Consider the following 6,589-nt stretch of genomic DNA (forward strand, 5'->3'; position numbering starts at 1 on the left):
CAAGCCCACAAAAAACTTAACATCAAGTGGAATGGCCAGACATTAGAGTACAACTACCACCCAGTGTACCTCGGAGTGACGCTTGATCGGACTCTGTCCTTCAGAGAACACGTGAGGAAGACCAAGGCAAAAGTGTCCACGCGTAATGCCCTCCTTGGAAAGCTGGCAAACATGAACTGGGGAACTGACCCTAAAACTCTAAGGACCACAGCATTGGCCCTCAGCTACTCAACTGCGGAGTACTGCTCAGCTGTATGGGCCCGATCATGCCATGCCTCCAAGCTAGACCCCGAGCTCAACAACGCCTGCCGGATCATAACGGGCCAGCTGAGAGCAACACCATTACCACTGGTCTACCGTGCAGCAGGAATAGCCCCACCACACATCCGGAGGGAAACTCATGCCCAAATACAAAAATACAAACAGGAAATGGACCAGAGACACCCCCTTCATGACCACAATTGCCCCAAAAGCAGGCTCAAATCAAGGAAGAGCTTCCTCACAGTAGAGAGCCTTCACCCAGACCACTCAGCATTCTTCCGCCTGGACAAATGGGTAGAATGGGACAAGACAGCAAACGATGCCCTCCAGCCCCCAACAGAAAAGCTCCCAGCAGGCACAGACCTCAAGAGAAAAGAATGGGTGGCGTTGAACAGAGCTAGAGCAAAGGTGGGAAACACCGCCACCAACCTCTTTAAATGGAAAATCTCGCCGGGCACTGAATGCCCATGCGGTCACCCCAGACAGACCATGGACCACATCCTGTCTGAATGCTCGCTGGGACCTCACTGCACCAATGCTGACCTGAGGGAATGCAACCAGACTGCCCGGGACTGGCTGACTCACTGGCGCGACAAGATATGATGATGATGGGGATATCGACCCGCAGTTAGTCTTGGTCATGAGTCTTACTCATGCAGTCAAAATAATTTAACTAAATATAGTTCGTTTGAATCACGTCTTTGTCTCTAATGAACGATACTCTATTGCAATGTCTTTGTTATGGAAATCGATTGCCAGAGAGAGAGAGAGAGAGAGAGAGAGAGAGAGAGAGAGAGAGAGAGAGAGAGAGAGAGAGAGACCGATATAACTAAGATTGAAATCAAATTAAATGTGCGGGTATGTGGCCTTCGGATCGGAAGGTCCCGGGTTCGAGTCCCGCTCTGAGCGGCGCATAGTTGACTCCTTGGAATAGGCTCTTTACTCACATTTTCTCACAGTACTCGGGTATAAAATGAGTAGTACCATGCCGTTAATAGTGTTGTTTCCGTCCGCAAGAAAAATGTGTAATTTCTCCTGACAAGCGTCATGTCTCTCCCTACATGTTAAGTGTTGCTGTTAGCTAGGGGACCTAGTGGGCATTGCACTATATAAATGCTTTAGTTTATATATTTGCGCTTTACAGGGATTCCATAGCTAACAGCAACATTTAACATCCTGGGCGAGACATAACGCCTGTCAGGCGAAATTATAAGATTATGTAGACCCCTCGGAATTGAAGCTGCAGATATAAGTTTCATGAAAAACTGAAGGTGGTTGTGGAATTTTGTTGTTTTCTTTCTTTATTTGTTAAAAATGTTTTTTGTTCGTTTTGTTTTGCTTTTTTTTTTTTTTTTTGGGGGGGGGGGGGGGGGGGGAGTTGGGTGTTTTGTTTTTATTTGGGGGGTTTTGTATGTGTATGTGTATGTGTGTGTGTGTGTGTGTGTGTGTGTGTGTGTGTCTAGTTTTGCTTGTTTTAAGAGAGTGATTGCTCTAGTTTGTGTGAAAACCCTGTTGCTATTTGGCGGTCGCTTCGAATGGTCTCACACCAAGATTAATATTATGACGCTCTATCGTGTAAAGTCGCTATTTGGCACATTATATGTTGAAACTGTTTTATAGAGGGAACGAAGATGATTCACTCCGCTCTCTGTTATTGTTTTTAGATAGTCATTTTAATTATTAGTTCTCACTAAATTCTATCAATCAGACTATAAACATTTATGGTTACACGTAGTTATGTGTGTTGGTACATTATATCTGGCTGGCGGATGCTGTTAATATTTTATCCAAACGCATAGCATCAATTATTTGGGTCTCTGTTTGAAAAGCATGTGGATCTCAGAAGGATGGGCTTTATAATAACCACCTAACTGTTTATTGTATGTTGACCCTCTGGATCTCATCTTTTTGACTGAATCGATTCTTAATATCGGTTTATTGAACACGAAGACTTGAGGGAAAGACTTGTTCCTTCCTGTTGCAATCTGGGAGCCCGCCTTTGCTGTCATGTCTATCACATAAATGAGAAAAAATGTTCTATGGTCCCAAACACGGCAGGCATATTCGAGTTATTGGACTAGGGCTTGTATGAAGTTTCCCTCAGGTTTTAGACTTGATCCTGGATTCAAGTCTCCAGTTAGACAAGGAAAACGTATGTGAAACTTTCTTCTTCAGGCATAACTTCGCCTCGAAGCTTTGGAAAGTTGGGTTGTGAGTTCAAAACCACGCCGCTTCAACATAACGACAAAGAGGTTTCTTTGATTTATTATGCTAATCTGCCAGCTCGTTTAAATAAAATGAAAATAGAATGAGTCAAAATACAGCCCAGCTGAACGCTAAATCGAATATATGCATGTTTGACAGGACGTTTCACGTTCTAAAAAGATACACAATTAATTTTTGCCTTGAAGGAAAATGAACGATAATTTAATCTCCGGTGTAAACATGCACACATAAATCAAGTGTGAGTAAACACGCCGAAGAAAAAAAAAAAACAACACAGAAGCTTATTCTAAGTACCATATTCGTTTTTGTTTTTTGTTTTTTTTTGTTTTTTAAGGAAAAAAGATATAATTATTTATATTTCTATGCCTTTGATGCGTAGCTAATTCAATTCTTTCTACAATGACTAATGAAAATGTTGCTGCTTGAAGCTCGAAGGAAAAAAATAACGATAACAACGCCAATATCACAATCACAGTATCTCATTCGTCTGTAGTGTTTCATTCATCCTGTTTTGTTGATAAAAGGGAAACCCGAAACGTCAACAATACCTCTCTTCTTATAATCATTTGAAGCTTACAATTAATTTTTTTAGCGTTATTTGTTTCGACAAGGACTGAAACACACGGAAATGTCATCTAAGCGTTCGCATGAGTTGATGTGAGATGAATTTTGTCCACTTGTCGAAACTATCAAGCCTTGAGTAATGTTTGCGTCTAAGTAGTATTTAAAGAGTATTCACCGTGTTGGACACAGATAAGGAAGAGACTCGGTGACAAACGCATTCCCATAATAGCACATTTCAAAAGGTTTACCATACTTGGTGCCCTTCACAATGTTTCATTTACTTCCCTATATGCTGGAAGGACGAACATTCCATTTTATACAGTACAGTTCGCCTATTATCCGTCCTTCTTGTACTTGCACTTTCGCTTTAACAATAACTAACAATGAATGTCTTTGACCAGGTACTCATCCACCCCTAAGTCGAGTGGAGTATTGTGAATAAAACACATCACCAACACCATGACCATGATCATCATCATCATCATCGTTATTATCATCAAGGGAGAAAATAAGAATGGAAGGGCGGGGAAATAATACATCATCATCATCATCATCATCATCATCATCATCATCATCATCATCATCATCATCATCATCATCATCATCATCATATTGATAATAATAATAATAATAATAATAATAATAATAATAATAATAATAATAATAATAATAATAATAACCATCATCATCATCATCATCATCATCATCATCATCATCATCATCATCATCACCTTCATTACTATTAACATCATCACCATCGCCATCATCATCATGATAATAATCATCACCATCATCATTATCAACATCATCATCACCGTCACCATCATAATCATCATCATCATCATCATCATCATCATCATCATCATCATCATCATCATCATCATCATCATCATCATCATCATCATCATCATCATCATCATCATCATCATCATCATCATCATCATTATCATTACCATCATCATCATTATCATCATTATCTCGATTGGAATGGAAGGGAAATAACACATCAACATCGTGTATTCATAATATCGTTTTGATTGTTTCCCTTCTATGCGGCTCTGTGGTCTTGTGGTCTTCTGATTTTTGACCTGTTGGTCCTTTGTTCGTGACCCGATGTGGGCGGCTAAAAGATAAGTCATCGGAAAAGACTCTTTGCCCATATTGTCTCGAAATGCTGTAGTGTAAAATGAGTCCCTGGCCTGTAATAGCGTTGCCTCTGCCGGGAAATAAAATGTTATAATTTGAATTTCTTTATCTATCTAATAATAATAATAATAATAATAATAATAATAATAATAATAATAATAATAATAATAATAATAATAATAATAATAATAATAATAATAATAATATAGACGCACATCTTATTACCAAACTTTATGATCTATTAAACTTTCCTCCCGGAAATGACCTTTTACATTGTGAGCGTGAAAGTGCAAGATTTATATGGTCAATGTGGAGATGAATAAATTAAAAAAAAAAAAACAAGAATTAATTTGGCAAGCCAACATATGGGCACCGATTATTTTCTAACGGTTATTACGTCATGATAGACATTTACAGAAATATAAAATGCCCGGAGTGGTGGATGGCGTCGACTGCATAACGTCCCTCTCACGGCCAGGCGGAGTTGTCGTATCAGTAAGGTTGTGGGTTCGAACCCCAATCGCCGCGAAAATTTTATTCTCTATTGTCTCCTGGCACTGTTCTACTCACTTAATTTTCACTTACTTTTATCCAAATGCGCATTATCCACTAAATATACTCAAAAAGACAGGTTTCCATCCATCAGCAACACTTGCAATGTAGAACGAGAATTAATGTTTCTGGTGCTCTATTGACAACGCTATTATTGGCCAGGTACTCATTTTACAACTGGTAATAAGATGTGCGCTTCCTACAGTAGGACTCAAATCTAAGACCTATATGTCCTACCACTCACAACACAATGCCGCAATCCATTTGACATCCTTTCATGTCCAAACCTAATGACGTTGGTGACATCGACTTCGACGTTGATGATGATGATGATGATGATGATGATGATGATGATGATGATGATGATGATGGTGATGATGCTGATGATGACAATATTATTATTATTATTATTATTATTAATAATAATAATAATAATAATAATAATAATAATAATAATAATAATAATAATAATAATAATAATAAAAATAATAATAATAATAATAATAATAAAAATAATAATAATAATAATAATAATAATAATAATAATAATAATAATAATAATAATAATAATAATAATAATAATAATAGTAATTATATTTTTTCTATATTTCAATGTCTCCACTACTATCACTGGAACCTCTGACCTTCTGTGATCTGTCGAATTATGGCTTATATGCAACAACGTCAGCTCATCGCACCTGGCCCTTTACGTGTGTATATGCACGCATCAGTAAAATAATATGTTATAATGACAACTTTATTTTTTTTTTTTTGGAATAGTGAAAGTAACTAATTGGTACTTTGGGGATTTGTATTTTCTATGATACAAAATGTCACAGCTGGAGCCACAGAGTTGTCGGTATGAGAAAATTCTTCCCGTGATTTGCGTCATGTTCTGACTCATCTTCTGGTCTGTCTCTAACGATATCATTATCAAGCAATTTATGGGCCACTGTGACTTTATGAAAGGGCAAATAACACGTTTCAATTTGAATTTGAAAAGTCAACGGAAGGATCGAACGGAAGTAGATAAATGATGATGGTGATGTTTGTCATGATGATGAGGAAGAGAAGAATGATAATGATAATGATGATGATGATTTTGATGCTGATGATGATGATAATGATGATGATGATGATGATGATGATGATGATGATGATGATGATGATGATGATGATGATGATGATGATGATGATGGTAGTGGTGGTATTACTACAGTTGTGGTTGTGGTGGTGCTTGTAATGATGATGATAATAGTATTGATGATGATGTATGTGGTGTCGGTGACATATTTGTCATTTATTATTGGGCATTGAAAAGATCGGCATATCGAATATCATTATATCTTTCTATTCCCTGCTCAAGTTTTACAAAACAAATAAACACGTCGTATGGTAGCCATGATCAATATTTAACGTATGTTAAACAGACCATTGATCCTTTTCTTATCCAATCACCCAGTTTGTTGAGTCGGTTTGTAAAAATTCTGTCAATCCGTGATTCTTCAAATCTAACCAAGCAACCTTGGCCCAGTGACCAAACGCTGAACCACAATATTATGTATACACACTTAAGCTAGATCCAAGCCCTGGTATACAACGGATAAGACTGACAAGATAGCATGAACTCGAGTTACACCCATCAATCTATATTTAACCTGGAATTTGAACAATTGAACTTTACTTAACCAATCTGCAAAGGAGAGGTCCATAATTATTGTATTTTCCAGTTCCAGGACAGGATTGGCGTAGAACTTTTATCCGAAAATAATTGTGTGCTACAAGTCAACGTACGGTATTTTTGTTATCAAAAGTTGGTCCAGATACCTGTTAAATGCAT

This window comes from Berghia stephanieae, chromosome 6 (genome assembly GCF_034508935.2).
Source record: "Berghia stephanieae isolate SIO BIC M18660-M18661 chromosome 6, UCSD_Bste_1.3, whole genome shotgun sequence".
In the NCBI taxonomy this organism is placed as follows: domain Eukaryota; kingdom Metazoa; phylum Mollusca; class Gastropoda; order Nudibranchia; family Aeolidiidae; genus Berghia; species Berghia stephanieae.